The sequence below is a fragment of the Ursus arctos genome, unplaced genomic scaffold (assembly GCF_023065955.2).
Source record: "Ursus arctos isolate Adak ecotype North America unplaced genomic scaffold, UrsArc2.0 scaffold_12, whole genome shotgun sequence".
NCBI lineage: Eukaryota > Metazoa > Chordata > Mammalia > Carnivora > Ursidae > Ursus > Ursus arctos.
The window spans coordinates 73704115-73720315 of record NW_026622786.1 but is presented as its reverse complement, the minus strand read 5'-3'; the positions used below and the strand labels follow the sequence as shown (position 1 = coordinate 73720315).

At 49.3% G+C, this 16201-nt stretch overlaps 1 protein-coding gene across 1 annotated transcript in view; it reads right to left on the bottom strand.

The window, feature by feature from the left end:
• The window catches only part of RIMS3 (regulating synaptic membrane exocytosis 3), a 39190-nt gene extending 36751 nt beyond the window's left edge, over positions 1 to 2439 (bottom strand). The window contains exon 1 of the mRNA XM_026498383.4: positions 2151 to 2439. The gene's annotated coding sequence lies outside the window, so the exon portion shown is untranslated. The remainder of the gene's footprint in view (positions 1 to 2150) is intronic.
• Between the last annotated feature and the right edge of the window lie 13762 nt (positions 2440 to 16201).

Below are 16201 nucleotides of genomic sequence, written 5' to 3'. Positions count from 1 at the left end.
AGACACTTCCCCACCCCTCTCTGCCCAGGGTCCAAGACATGAGCTGGGGGTGCACAGAGTCCTCCAAGGTAGAGCTCTTGGGTGGGGTAGGGGGAAGCAGTGGGGCTGGGGCTGCCGCTGCCTGGTGGAGGAGGCTGCAGCTGGGGAGCGGGCAGACTCGGGTGAGAGTTCTCACATGGCACTAATGAAATCAACCACCAGCCGGCCCCCCTTTCCCCAGGGACCCTCCAGGCTCCAGCTGATGCAATGCCCAGGCCAGATAATTGTTTTCTTCCCTCCTTAAAGGGCCAGCTGCTGTTGCAGCTGCAGACATCGCCCAGACCCCTGAGAGACCCCACAGAGCTTAGCACCTGGTTAGGGATAGGGGGAGCCCAGAAAGTAGCAGCTTGGCCCCAGGCTCTGCAGAGGAAAATCCAATTAATGTCCGAGACCAGAAATGTCTGTGAGCAAGGGGGGAGGGCGACATGAGAGTTAAGACAGAGACAGCGCCTGGCCCACAACCACATGCCCCGGGGGAAGGGAACCTGGTCCCTGGCTGCGACCTCAGCACCTGGCTTCTGCCTGCCTGTCCCGTCAAGCCCTTGGCACAAGGGTTGCTAGTGAGTTCATTAGTGCCAGGCACTGTGCGAAGCAGCTAAGATCCACCATTTCAATCACTTCTCCCAGCAGAACGGGAAGGTGGGTCTATTTCACCGAAGGAGGCTCCTAGAGGGGAAGTGATTCCCTCAATAGCACACAGCCAGAAAGTGGCAGAGCCCGGGTTTGAAGTCAAGTTTGCCTGACTCTGGGCTTCATTCCCTGCAGAGGGTTGAGTAGGTGTCAAACCCCAGGGCTGGAGGTCCCTAAGGCAGGCAGCCCAGACACTGAGGGCAGGAAGGGGGTCTGTGGGCCCTAAACAGGTTCAGAAGGGCATAGTGCTTGGTTTAAGCACAGATTTCATGGACCCCTTCCCCAATTCCATACCCCCACACACCCCCAACCAGAGAATGTCCCATTAGGCTACCCACATGCCCCCAGGGACAGTTGGCAGCTGCCTGATTACAGACTAATTGGTGGCTGGCAGCAACGGGGGGGGGGGGGGGGGGGCGGGGTTTGCCGGCTAGTTAACCCTTGGTGACCAGGCCTAGCCCAGAAAGGCCCTCTCCCTGCCACTTCAGGCCCCAAACCCAAGGACCATAGACTTAAAAAGGCATCACAGGCAGAAGACAGGACCAAAGGGGCATCAGCCTTCCTCTCCACACCCAGACAACACCACTGGGGCTACGGGTGGACACTGACATTCACCCAGGCTCCCCAGCCCCAAAATGGCAGTGCCAGCCCAGCACCCCTTCTTCTCTGGCATCTGATATGGCATTGCCCACTCCATTCAAGACCACAGGAGCTATGGGCCCTCCCTGGGTTTCCAGGCCCAGGATACTGGGAAGGAACCTACTCCTCTGGGCTGGGTTGTCCAGAGAAGGGGATGTGAGCATGGGTCCAGGCAGCCTGGAGGCCAGCCAGTGAAGCTACCCACCCCATGAATGAAAGGGTGTCCAGGTTGCCTACCAAGAGTCCTGCCAAGCCTCCCTCAACCTTCGACTCCCCACCGTGGACTGACCAATTGCCTTCCCCAGCTTCCCAAAAGCCCCCTCTTCCTACCCTAGGGCTGGAGTGAGAACCACCCCTTTCCTTTCGTGGGCTGGGTGGGGGGTGTCCTGTGGGCACCACGATGGTGTTTCACTGGGAGGAAAGAGTGCCTGCTTCTCAACCAGGGCACAGGCAGGAGGGAGAAAGCAGGCTGCCTTCCAGCTCCCTTTCCAGGAGAGATTTTAAGCACTTTCCAAAAATGCCATGCGAGGCAATGCTGTTGAAGACCAGGGCCCCAGGTGCTCTGAGAATCAGGAAAGAACTCAAGACTCTGGGGTCCCCTACCCCATTTTCCAGGCTTCCTCAAACACCCCACGTTCCCCTCTCATACCTTAGCCCCCACCCCCGAGCCATCACATACACTCTGCTCATCCTCTGAGCCGCCGCCCCCCCTCCCGACCCTGCACACTCACATCCCTACATGGCGCCTCACGGCCAGAACCCCCTCCCCCCCGGTGGTCCCGCAGACCTCGGCAGCCCCCTCCCCACGTCCACTCCCAGGCGAGCAAGGCCTACTGACTTACCCGGAGGTGGGGCCAGGGTCCAGACAGGGAGGGGTCTCCGCTGGGCGAGGCTGCTCCACAAGGCGGGGCAGGTGCTGCCCCGGGACCCCGCCCCGCGGACCCGGCGGCGGGCGCGGCCCGGTCCCAGGCGGGCGGCGGACTCCGAGGGGGTAGGGGCGCGGGGCGGGGAGGGGCGGCGAAAGAGGCTCACGGGGGCATCGCCCGCCACCGGGCCGGGCAGCTCCGCTCCGCCCGCCTGCGCTGCTGGCTCCGCAGCCGCCACGGTTCTCAGCCGCCGCCGGGTGCAAACCCCAAGCCCCGGCCGGCGGGAGGCGAAGAGGGAGGCGGGGCCTGATGGGGGCGGGGCCTCTGCCAGGCGGGTGGGGCCATTGGGGGCGGGGCCACTGGGGGCAGGGCCTTTGGTGGTGGGCGGACCTAGGGGAATGGGGAGAGTCTGGGTTTGCCTGGTTGCAGGCGACCCAGGCTAACAAGACCTCGAAGGGTTGGGGTCTAGAAGACGCCTCAAGCTTCTCCACGTCTCTAGGACACTCCTGCTCATGACTGCTTCCCCCTCCACCACCATTTCTATCTGTACTTTTTCATCCTTCCTCTTCTTTGGGGCACCTCGCAGGACATCTCTGACACCATGGTACCCCTACTCCATCCTGGACCAGATCCAGGAAAGTCAGATGGTGGGAAATAGGGGAAATGACTTACAAACTCAAATTCAACTTAGGGGTGGAAAAATTGACGCCGAGAGAGGAGAAAAGACTTGCCCAAGTTCCTGCTGTGAAGAAAAAGACTTTATGAGACCCTAAAATGTGGAGAGCCTGAAGCTGGGTCTCACAGCTGGCCAGACGTGGAGCCGGGACTCAATTTTATTCAACTATTAATTAAACTTTTGTTATCACCTAATCTACATCAGGCCTAGAACTAGGCCTGTGTCATAGAATGATTATTCTGGAGCAGCAAGGGGGATTAGATTAGAGGGACAAGATGGAGGGCAGGGAAATAGCTGCAACAATGGAGGTGAGGGATGGGGAGAGCAGAACCTGTAAGGGTGTGGGAAAGGGGGAAGGAATCAAGAGTCCCTTGTGCTCTTCCCATGCACCCTATCACAGAGACATGGAATTCGGGGGCTCCCTTTGGAATCATGGTCCCTTTGCACATTTGGTGAAAACTTGGGCCTTCTCTCTGGACAAATGTGCAAATATACACTTTGCATATAATTTCAGGGACTCCAGGAAAAAAGGATTGGGTGGAGGGTTGATTCTTAAGTGGATATAAGAAGAATAAACACGCAGGAATAAAAAAAAAATCTAGAGAAAAAGGAACGGAAAGAGATTCTGCCTTACCTGACATGAAAACATAAAGTCAATGTATTTAAAGCAACATGGTAATGAAGCAGGACTACACGAATCAGTGGAACAGATTGGAAAAGAGAAATGGTTCCAACCACACAAAGGAATTCGGTGTATGATAAAGATGGCACTTCAGGTAAATGGGTGAAATAACTAGCAAGTCATTTGAAGAAATGAGAGAAAACTGTGTCCTTACACCAAAATAAACTCCAGGTGACGAGCACATTTATATATTTTATGTGCCAGCAGAAAGCATAAGTGAATGTTTTAATAATCCTGGAGATGGCAAAGACTTTCCTAGGCATGATGAAACCTAGAAGCCAAAGGAAAAACATCGATAAATTGGACTATAAAAACTTCTATAAAGAAGAAATTATCATACTCGAGTTTGAAAGACATACGACAAACTGGAGAGGATGGATCCCAGCAGTCCCCTACTCTAGCCGCCCGTCCCTCCCCCAAGGCGTGAAAGGGGCGAGCAGGAGGGACGGCCGTGGTTGTGAGAGGGCAGAGCACACCGTGGAGACTCCTCCCACAGCGCCCCGGCCAGCGCCCACCTGTTCAGGGGCCGGGAAGCCCCGGGAATCCCAGCCCAGCCATCTGGGTCCTCAGCAGGTGCCTCGGCAGGGCAGAGCCAGTCTGCCCTGAGGCTGCTCACCACTCCCCTCCTATGGCCATCCTGGGAACTGAAATCCTCCGTTCCAATTCGTGCCGCTTCTGGATCTGAAGGCGGCAATTTTTTTTTTTTTAAGATTTTATTTTTATTTTTTTTTAAGATTTTATTTATTTATTTGACAGAGATAGAGACAGCCAGCGAGAGAGGGAACACAAGCAGGGGGAGTGGGAGAGGAAGATGCAGGGTCATAGCGGAGGAGCCTGATGTGGGGCTCGATCCCAGAATGCCGGGATCATGCCCTGAGCCGAAGGCAGACGCTCAACGACTGAGCCACCCAGGCGCCCCTAAGATTTTATTTTTAAGTAATCTCTACATCTAGCGTGGGGCTGGAAACGACAACCCGGAGATCAAGAGTCTCCCGCTCCAACCGACTGAGGCAGCCAGGCGCCCCATGGGAATGTTTTTCTTAAAATAAATAACAGCTAAATTTTTGAGGGCGCTAACAATGTTCCAGGCATTGTACTGAACACTTAAACATACGGCATTTCATTTAATGCCCAAAGCCGCTCTTCTGGGTAGGTCTACGTTATGATCGGCTCCATTTGACAGATGAGGAAGTAGTGTTAGAGAGAAGTGACCTGGCCAAATTGTGCGTGGCCGCATTAGGATTCAGCGTCCGACTCCTGGCCCCGCTCTTGATATAAGAAAGCCAAAGTCTGGGAAGAATTCAGTAAAACAAAGTTTTTTGAAGTTAACCTTGATCCGGGCTTTGTCCCAGGTGCTGGGGATTCAAAATTGAGAAAAACAGTCATTAGGGGAGACAGAAGAGAAACATTTCTGGCACAGCGAATCCTGGAAACAGCCAAGGACATGTTAGCCACAAGAAGAGGTATGGGGAGAGAGGAAGGGTGTGGGAGAAGATGTCTTTGAAATGAGTCTTGCGGAGTTGAAGGGAGGGGTGAAGGAGTAGGGCAACATTTACAAGTCTGGGTGAGGAAGAACGGAGCTTGGGGGAGGAGAAGTGGTCTACATGCCCTGAGTCTAGGGTTGGTTAGAGATAATGCTGGACAAGTATACCAGGGCCAAGCTAGAGTTTGGGCACAGAGGAGTTTGGGCACAAAGATTTTGAGAACTTTTCCCTGGTTCAGTTGACTTGGTCTAAGGGGCACCTGCTCTGCCAGCCCAACCTGCCTCTTTCTTCCCAAAAGGTCCCCACCTGAGTTCAAGCTACCGGTTGCTTAAGCCAGAAACCTAAGAGTCACCTTTGACTCCTCCCTTGTCCTCGCCTCCAACCAGTTAATTGTCAAGGCCTGCCCAATCTACCTCTTAAACATTCCCCAGGTTCATTTACTGCTATCCATTCCCATGGCCACTCCCCTCATCCACACTGCCTTCCTCTCACTCTTGAATCCAGCTGGGGGCAGTGACTTGATTTGGACATCTCCAAACTTTCACCCAAGAGAAATCCTTCTAAAACGAATCTGCCCACACCTACTCTCCTACTGAAATTCCTTTTCATTGATTCATTCAACAAATATGGAGCAAGTGTTTGTTACCTGTTAAATACTGAGGAGACAACAACGAGCAAAACAGAATTTAAAGTCTGTTGGAGGGGGTGCCTGGGTGGCTCAGTCAGTTAAGCATCCGACTCTTGATTTCGGCTCAGGTCATGATCTCAGGGCTGTGAGATTGAGCACCACGTTGGGCTCAGTGCTGAGCGGGAGCCTGCTTAAGTTTCTCTCTCTCTCTCTCTCCCTCTGCCCCTCCCCCCACTCCCTCTAAAGAAATAAATAGAGTCTATTGGGATGGCAGACATCAATCAAATGACCACCACACCAAAATAATACATAATTACAAACTAGAATATGTGCCATATGAGGTCGTGCTGGAACGTTCTTCAAGGTCAGCCAGATCAGAGTCAATGGGAGGGTAAAAGCCTATGCAAAAAAGCCCAAAAGGTACTTCTGAGTCTCAGTTTTCTCATCTGTATCATGGGAATATTCATAGTTGTGAGGATTAAATGAATTAATATATATAAAGTCCTTAGAATGGGTTTTAGGACATAATAAATTTTCCATAAGTGTTAGCTATAATAACAATAACTATTATCTAATTTTCTTTAAAGTAGAGAGCCTTTGAAGGTTTATCAGCAAAGTTGTTAAATCATAAAGAAGCACTTTTTTTTATTTTAAAGTATGGAGTCCAAGGCAGGGCCTGAACTCATGGCTCTGAGATCAAGATCCTAAGATCAAGACCTGAGCTGAGGTCAAGTGTTGGATGCTCAAACGACGGAGCCACCCACATGCCCCACAAAGAAGCATTTTTTAAAGGTCACTCGCACTGCAGTGAGGAGCGTGGTTTGGAACAAGGAAAGAGCAGATTCGGGGAATTAATGAGGGTACTTTGCGGGGGCTCATTGAGAACTGTGGGGCATTTAAACCAAGGAACAGGAGAGATTTGGAGACATTTTGTGATTTGGGTGGGGGAAACGACTGGCCTTGGTGTTTGGTTGGTGGTGGGAGGCTGTGGGAGGTGGCAGGAGGCTCCCAACATCTTGGCCCCAGCAGCAGGGTAGATGGTGATGTTCTTGACCAGGTTGGGGAAGCCTGGGAGAGGACCGGGCCTGGGGGTGGTGCTCAGGCCAGTTGTGGACGGGTTCAGGCACTGTGGGGAGTCCTGGATGCAGGGATGCAGAAGCAGCTGCTTGGTTCTGGAGTTCAGGGGGGAAATTGTGGCTGAAGACATAAAATTGAGATTGAAGGCAAATACCTGAAAATGGGACCTCAATCATCCCATCTGTAAAATGGTAGGAGGAAGGAGATAGCTAGATGATTTTTAAGGTTTCTCCTACATGTGTAAGATGCCAGTTGTTGAGGTTGGTAGGCCCACAGAGACAGGAAGAAAAAAATCCATGTGGCCTGAAAGATTGGGCCGAGGCCCCTTGGAGGCTACTTGTTATTCTTTAATCTGTCTTTTACTGAGCAGCTACTATGAGCCAAAGGCTCTACCAGGGATGGAAGGGTGAGTAGGACCCAGCCCTTGCCCTCAGGGAATTCAGTCTGGTGCAGAGACAGGCAAAGCGGAGGACAATTATTAAAAAAGTAACCCAAGTGCCTAAAGGCAAGCTTGGGAGACCAAGGAAGCCTTTAGAGGAGCTGACATCCAGGAGGAGACCTGAAAGTCAGGCAGAAGAAGAAAGCTGTGTGGGGAATCTGGGCTGGAGAAGATTGGGTTTATTGTTCTTGTTTTGTTTTTTTCAGGGGGGGAGGGGCAGAGGGATAGAGGAAGGGGGAGAGAGAATCCCAAGTAGGCTCCATGCCCATCACAGAGCCTGCAGCAGGGCTCGATCTCACAACCCCAAGATCATGACCTGAGCAAAAATCAAGCGTCAGACGCTCAACTGACTGAGCCACCCAGGCGCCCCTGCAGAAGATTGTTTATGTGGTTAAAGATTTTCATCCCTCTTGAATTTTTTGCTTCGGATTCAACCCATGTGCCCTGAGAGTCTATTTCAGGTACAAAGGCCCCAATACTGGTAGTTGCATTTCATAGCCTGTGTTGAATTTGTCTTCTTCTTCTTCTCAATGCTCCACGTGGCCTCAACTCCCCATGCTTTCCCAGTGCTTGGATGAAGGCAGGGCAAGAGAGGCACCTAGGACACAAATTTAGGGAGGCACTCACTCTCAGGGATATGCAACGTGCTCCTGGCCCTGCTCCCTGCTTACACCCGCACTCCAGCCCTTCTGGTGCTCACATCTTGTTGTCTACACACATGGCCCACCCCCACTGGCCTGGTGAAAGCTCACTCCTGCTCCAAGGCTCAGCTCCTTCTGGAAGTCTACTGCTCTCCCCACCCATCCCTGCCTCCTCCCATGGCCAAGGTGGTCCTCTGCGCTCTAACAGCACAGTTAAGGCTGCATCGCACTGACAGACTTTGGCATCAGAGCCCTGCTGTGCTATTTATCATCTGTGAACCGCTTTCTGAGACGGTTTCCACTTGTGTAAAATGTGGGGCTGACTTCACAGGGGAGTTGTAAAGATTAAATAAGAAAATGTATGTAAAGTGATCAGCAGCGATTGGTACAGGGTACTCAGTAAGTGGTAGATATTATTAGTCTGTTTACACTCCTTCTAAAGCACTCATGTATTCTAATGAGTCTCCTGCCTTTATCTTCACTATACCATAAGTTCCTTGAGTCAGGGAAGAGGAGGAGAGGAAGGAGGAGGGAGAGCTTTATGAATGACATTGAACAGGCACTAAGACATGCCTGCTGCATAAATAAGGGAAAGAAATGACAAATTCTATGGAAAAAGGTCTGGGCAGGAAACCTGGAGCCTTGGGCTCTAGTCACATGGTCCCAGTGACAGCACAGTGCCTGCCCAACTTACATTCAGTTGGAAGAAGAGCTGCCCAGACCACAAACCCTTTTGGGCTCCTGCTTTAGACCACTTGGCCCTTTCAGCTTCTAGACTTGAACAAATGGGGCCAGCACAACAGCCAAGGGTTACCATTTCATATATTAGCTGGTGACCTTTAACTAATGGCCTACCACAACAATCCAAGACAGGCCAATTAGAGGCTGTCTTGAACCACGGAACAGAAAGAAACTGTCAGGTAGCAGAGAGGGTAGCAGTAGGGAGGTCAGAGAAAGTGAGCCTTGGCCAGTAGAGCCATGTGTGAGCCAAGATAAAAGGGAGCAGAGACCAAGAAGCAGTAGAAGCTGGTTGGTATGTGGAGGCGAAAGGAGCAGCCCTGTGCAGAGATGGGGGAGGGTGTCAGGAGAGGGAGAATGAATAGAACAGTGAGTCCTAGAGCTGCCTTGTTCATGCTGGCATTTCAGTTCCAGTCCTTACAAGAAAATCCTTTATATTTGACCTAGATTGGGTAGATTTCTCTACCTTGCAGCAAAATGAGCCTGATTCTACTTGTTATCTTGGTCAGTCTCTGCCCCTTTCTGCGTCTCAGTTTGACTAGACCATCTCTATGGTCTTCTCCAAATCAATGTTTGCTTTGAACACCATGTAGAGAGAATGGATTTTAGGTTGTTGGCAACAGAGTTCAGTATTAGTTACAGACTGCCATGACATCCTGGCTCCCAAAATAGCTTGGTAACTGGTTAAGGAGCCTGTGGAAGGATTCAACATACATCTGACTTTGAACCTGAGTCCAGCTGATACAGTCCACCTCCAGTGCCCCTGCGCCCCCCCCCCCCAATTCACTGCATCCTTTGTTGGATCATAAAGGAACTGAGAAACCAGGGATGGTGTTTCTCCAGTGTCTTTGGCTGCTAAATGCCCTACCTACCCCCTCAACACTTTCCTGGACCCACTTCAGCATTTCAGAGGAGTCCACTGCCAGGTCTGCTCCAAAGAAAGTGCCACTCCAGGAAGATTTTGAACAAAGAAAGTTTCCTTCTTTGGTGTTAAGATTTCCTGCCTTCCAGCTGTTTGGCTTTCAGCCTGGGCCCTGTCTCCATCTTTCTAAGCCAACAGCTCTGTTGGTAATAATATTTCCTTGCTTCTGTGTGGTGCTTTGTACTTTTCAGAGCATTTTCATGCATGCCTTATTTGATACTCATGGACATCCAGGGAGGATGGGCAAGAAGGAGAGTGTAGAGGATAATACCTCTCTCCCATCCCATCCAACCCCTTAAAATTATTTATTTTAAAAGAACTTAACATAGATGAAAATACTGAGACTGAGCTTGATTAAGTGACTTGCCCAAGATCACAGAGCAGGTAAATGGCTGAGCTGGATCTAGAAAGTTCCTAATCGTAGATCACACTGAAGCAGGACTTGCCTAACACTGCCCTGCAGAACACTGCTGGCCATGTCAAGGGACCCCTGAGAGAAGTGGTGTTCTTGGCGCTGCTGCCCTTCCAGGAATCATTCACAATCTTATCCCCCCAGTCTCTACGGAGACTTGCCTACCCCACGGTGGTTTGGGTAGCACCAGGAGCCCACAGAGGGTTAGATGTAAGCATTTAGTAGCAGTGCCCTATGTACTGGCAAAAGTGAATGCTAATGGAAGTCAGTTTTCTTGGTTTGATTACAGAGCGCTTCATGGAAGGTAAGACAGGAAAGGTTGAGAACCATGGGTCCACCCTTCTACCATCACCTCTGAAAAAGAGGAAGCAGAGGTAATCATTCCTGCCCACCCCCCCCTTCCTAAACTCTTGTCTGCAGCAAGGACACCCTGTCCTGGCCCCTCTGTTTTGGGCCCCTTGCCAACTGCATTCATTGCTGCACTCCCACCTAATCAAGATGGGCCCATCCCTCCCAATCACAACATGAACTCAAGTTGTCCTGGGAGACAGCAGTAAGTTCTAATAGTTAGGGGCAGGTGAGGAAGCAATGGGAGTAGGAAGCTTCATCTGGGCTTTCTCCAGGGTCTGCCCTTGCTCCTTCCCTAGTGCCCCCCTGGAGAGCATAGTGTGCTTTAGTTGTGGCAACCACCCAGCCCGGCAACTCCAAACAGCACAACTGGGAAATTAGTCAAGGAAGTGGGCCTATCCAATGGCCCGGACAACAATATGTCCGCTGAGGTGAGGACAAGAAACCAGGAAGTGTGCTTGGAATTTCAAACAGAGGGAATTTATTCCAGAGAACTGGTTAGAAACCTGTTGGCTTGAAGGAGCAGAAGGGTAAGGTGAGGCAGAGTAGAGATCACTACCTGCAGGAAGCTTCTACCACCCCTAGGCTTGGAAGATCAAGTGGAAGGGTGTTACTGGGTCCGGAAGTGCATTTGCTGCTGACACTGTGGGAGCTTAGGTTTTCTTCTTTTAAAGATTTATTGATTTATTTGAGAGAGAGACAGACAGACAGAATGAACCAAGCAGGGGGAAGAAACAGAGGGAGAGGGAGAAGCAGACTCTCCACTGAGCAGGGAGCCCGATGTGGGGTTCGATCCCAGGACCCCGAGATCATGACCTGAGCCAAAGACAGACACTTAACCCAGTGAGCCACCCAGGCGCCCCAGGAGCTTAGTTTTTGAAATGATGCTGCTGGCAGAACTGCCAGAGGTCACTGGAGCCCGCAGGCACCCACTGCTGTCCTTCCAGTACCACTGACACTGCTGGAGCCTGAGGCAGTAACCCACCACTGCTGGAAACGCTGAGTGCAGCCCGTCACCACCAGCTGCTGCCAGAGTCTCCAGTGGATGCAGAGAGAAAATGATTTTGCCTGTGCTGCTGCCGGGCCATCTCCAGCTTGCGATTTCTCACCTGTACTTCCCATTCACTGAATCTGACAGGAAGCCAGCTGGCAAAGGGAGTCTGGGAAATGTAGTTTTCAGGGCCCAGCACTCTCCAGTACAAAGCAGAGCCTGGAAAGGCTGGAGCAACAGGCAAATGACCAGCATAAATGCTACTGAAACTTACAGCTCATTTCAGCACGTTAGGGCCATATGTATTGGACATTAGTTGATTACCTCATTACTTTCCAGGATTCATGTGTTTCTAGGAAGCCAACTCCATGGGAGTAGAGCAGGGCTGAGCCAGTCAATGGTGAGAATGGTTGGTTCAGAGTGGTCATATGAATCAGCCAATCCAATCACAGGGAATCTCAGGATTTTTGCTGAGAAGGCTGGTATGCGGACTGTCTCTTCCTTGCTAACCATGAATGAGGAAGCAGGCAGGCCTTGGCAGTCATCTTGGGGCAATAGGGGAGCAGAAACCAGGAAGAAAGAGTAGCCCTGATGACTAGGAGATCAATTTTGGGGGGGGTACATATGCAACCTACATGTGTGTCCACTACTTAGGAAGCTCTGGCATAGTTGATCAGTCTCTTGCCCTTTACGTTGTCTATTATCAGCCACAAAGCAAGGCCAATTTATGAGTATCATGGAAAAATCTGGAAGAGAAAGAAAGTTCTAGGAATCAGCCACTACTCCCACGGTCACATCGTGAACCAGTGGCTTTTAAACATTTTTTATTGTACCCTCAATAAGAAATCAATCGTACAGTGTGACCAGTACACATGTAGCTGTATAAATAACTGAAATAAAGTTTCACAACAGTTTCCATGGTATTTACCCTGCAAAGTGAAATTAATTCAAATTTACAATTCTATTCCATTTTAAAAAAATAGTTTACTTATTTATTTGAGAGAGAGAAGGAGAGAGGGCACAAGCAGACAGAGGGGCAGAGGGAGAGGGAGAAACAGACTCACTGCTGGGCGGGGAGCCCGACTTGGGGCTTAATCCCAGGACCCTGGGATCATGACCTGAGCCAAAAGCAGATGCTTAACCGACTGAGCCACCCAGGTGCCCCTCTATTCCATTTCTAAATATAGCTGGTCACAAACTTTTAAATGATTTCATGACCTATTAATGGATTATGACCTGCAATTTGAAAAACATTGCCCTATACCATGCCACCATCAATTGCTGTAAAACTTAACTCTTGATTTTTAAGCATCCTAACCTTTACTAACTTTCCTGCTTTTGTACACATATTCCCTGTCTTCCTTTGCTATGAAGGAATGTCAAGGTGTCCCAGGTCTTAGAGGCCAACCTCTCCCCAACCTGATGTAAGGACACCAAGAACTTATCTCTGTAGATATTCTCTTTCGCATTGCCGATTTCTGCCTGTCTACTGGAATGTTTAGTTTATAAAATGGCTCGAGTCTCTCTTCTTAAAATCAAAACCAAACCAAAAAATAAAAAGCCCCCTTTGACTTCATTTCAACTGCCACTTCCTTAGGTCAACCCAGAGTAGATATGGTTGAATGGGATAGGAATTGGAAGGATGGCTTAGAGGTAAACTCAGAAGGGATGAGGACCCTGTCAAGAAGGCAAGTAGTGGGTGTGGAAGGGAGAAGAACGCATCATAACTTATGTGAACAGATAGAAATCAGAAGTGAATTTTGACCCAAGAACCGCCTTCCTTAAACTCCTCTTTTGAGAATCCTGCTCCCTGGCTCCCTTGTTGGTGGAGCCTGGAGTATGGAGTCATATAAACTCAGGTTCAATACCAGCTCTGCCATTTCTGAGCTAGCTAACTTTGGATAAATTACATCTCTAAGTTTTCTCGTCTGTAAAATTAGTCTAATAAAACCTACCTTATCAAGTCGGCTTAAGGATTAAATGAGATCAATACATTTTAGCTCTTATTAAGGCCTTCTCCCATCCTTTATCAAAACCTTACCTCCCCCCAACAATTCTCATTAGCATAGTGACACTTGTTGAGCAACTCCTCTATGCTAGGCAATAGCTAAGCTAAGGACCTTACCACTAGTTTCCAAGCCAAGAAGGATTCCCTGGCACCTTCTTACTGCAGTTTTTTCTCTCTGATGATGTAATTAATATTTCTAGAGTGTCCACAATGCATCAGTGAACTGGCTTACTTGCATCCATTCATTTTATAGAAGTTAGTTAAGTACCATCTATGGTGCCAGGAACTTACTAGGTGTTGGAGATACCAAGGTGAACAAGACCCCGAACCTTGAAGGACTCACAATCTAGTCACACAGTAAGTGTTATGTAACGAGGAGATGTATATGACATGTTCATTCCCTGTGGCTTCCTTGGTCTAGGCAACCCCATCTTTGGGTCCAGACCTAATGACTGATAATGTTTGATCCTGTTTTTCTGGCTTGACTGTGGAGCCCTACTTTTAGAACATGCCTTTCAGTTCTCAGCTCCCTACAAGCCACCAGGATTAAGAAAAATGTTTGTGCTCCTTATCTCTCGCTGCCTGGGATCCCCGTCCAGGGGAAAGAAAAATAGCAGATGTGCAAAAGACAGGTACATTGCTGGTCTGGCTTTCACCCCATCACACTTTTAACACTTTTCTGTCTTAATCCACGCAGTCTCCTAATGGCTAAATTCAACTGACTCTTTGTGCCTTTGCAGATCTTTTGCCCCTTTCTCTTTTTCTAGTACCACATATCATTTTCTGTTCTTTGTACCTTACACCTCTACACCTCAGAGGGGTTAAGTAACCTGTTCAATTTATACCGCTAAGAAGTAGAGTTGGGACTTGAACCTAGAGTAGGCTGACTCCAAAGCACATGCTTTAGCCAACATTCCATACTGTCTTCCCAAGCAGACCAGTAGTCTAGATCTGTGCTGTCCAATATGGAGTTATTAAATGCATATAGCTATTTAAATTGAAATTAAAATAAAGTAAAATAAAAATTCAGCTTCTTAGTTGCACTACCTGTCTTCAAGTGCTAAACAGCTACATGTGACTGGTGCCCACTATACTGAACAGCATAAATATAAAACATTTCTAGGTTGCCTGGGTGGCTCAGTCAGTTAAGTGTCCGACTCAGGATTTCGGCTCAGGTCATGATCTCAGGGTTGTGAGATCAAACCCCACGCTGGGCTCTGTGCTTAGCAAGGAGTCTGCTTGAGAGTCTCTCTCTCCCTCTGTGCCTCCCCCCACTCTCACGCTCTCTCTCTAAAATAAATAAACAAATCTTAAAAAAAACACACACATTTCCATCACTGCATAAAGTTATATGGAATAGTGTTGGTTTAGAAAAAGTGTAGGGTAGTATTGGGTTAGACTGCATTCTGCCCTCCGACTTCTCTTTACCTTCTGTCCCCTTATTTATTCTCAGGGAGTGGGCAGCCATTCTTTCGTCTTCCCAACTCTCTCTTCCCACTTTTCTGGGACGCGTTATTCTGTCCTGCACCTTGCTACCACACCATTATCCACAGGGTCACAGTGAATACAGCCATGTTTATACATGACCCTGCACCCCTCTCCACAATGTTGATAGCTTCAGGGGTGGACACCTGGCCAAAGGTAGCCTATGCAGTAGCTCTTCTCCCAGAAATTTGAAATGGAACCTAAAAGTTTAGTCGCCTGGCTGATCTCTAGAATGGAGGTGACTTGGGATCCACTGGTGACCATGTTTTGATCTGGACTGGGAAAACTGGTCTTCAGAGAGATCAAGAAATGACAAAACAGCTACACATATTGGGGAGAGTTGGATCTAGGAGCTCAAAGGATGTTAGAGCTCTTCTCTCTGAGCTCTGCCTTCCTCTGTGATGCCTTCATGCTCAGGCAGGCTCTCTTTATGAAGCAGAAATGGTGGCCACCCCCAGATTCATATGGCTCAAGACCTCCAGAAGAAACGTCCTGTCTTTCCTGGATCTATATGTCACATCTTCCAGAGGGCTTTGCTTAGCTTAGGTTGGGTCACGTGCTCATCTGTTAAAAAACTGTGACCTGTCTCAGCAAGGGTTCCTAGAAAACGGAGTCTGAAGAAGGGATTGAGTGCTGAAGTGCTGAAGGTTTTTGTGGGATGTACATTTCTAGGGTAATGAGAATGAAAGAAGGGATAGGGGAAGCAGGGAAAGATGGGAAGCAATGCAAGGAAATGTTTGCTACTTCACAATGAGCTGTGAAGAGACACAGCTGGTCTCTTGAGAGGTCCACCCACTTGGCCATGTGGAATGTCTCTAGATAGGTTGTATAGAGAAATTATACCTTGAAACAGTCCATCAGAGAAAGGAAAAGAGACTGGATTGTTCTATCCTGCTGCTTCCTGTCTCCTGTCTCCCATTGACTACTTTGCCCTATGGGTAGTTAAACCTCCTGTACTTCTAGGTTGCTTCATTGGCCCCTTCAGCGGCTCGCTCAGGAAGCCGGAGCTCATGCTCTGTGAGGAGGTGTGTCATCAGGGTCTGGAAGTTTCAGGAGCCTTAGAATCCACGTTTGCAATTAGTTGGCCTCAGGCAGAACTGCCAGGCCTCACTTGAGTTGGTCACCCATGCCTATGGGTGAGGTGGACCAAATAACTAATGGTCTGAGAGTGAAATGACGTTGAGAGACTGTGAGGAGGCACTGGGCCAAGATGCGGGGATCATTATGATCAGTAAGACTAGGTCATATGCCTACCCCTACAGCTGATGGGATATGGAAGATCTGCTGTGGAAGGAAATATCCCATCTTCCTTCCCTCATGCCAGTTCAGATCCTCAGAAAATGAGATACCAAGACAGGATTAAATGCAAGGAATTTATGATGAAAAACACCGGTGAGAGAAAATGGGGCAGGAGCTGAGAGACTGAGGACCATCAGACAATGAGGCAGATCTGACCCTAAGCGAAGGAGAGAGAAGGAAGGAGTTCTAGGTGGAAG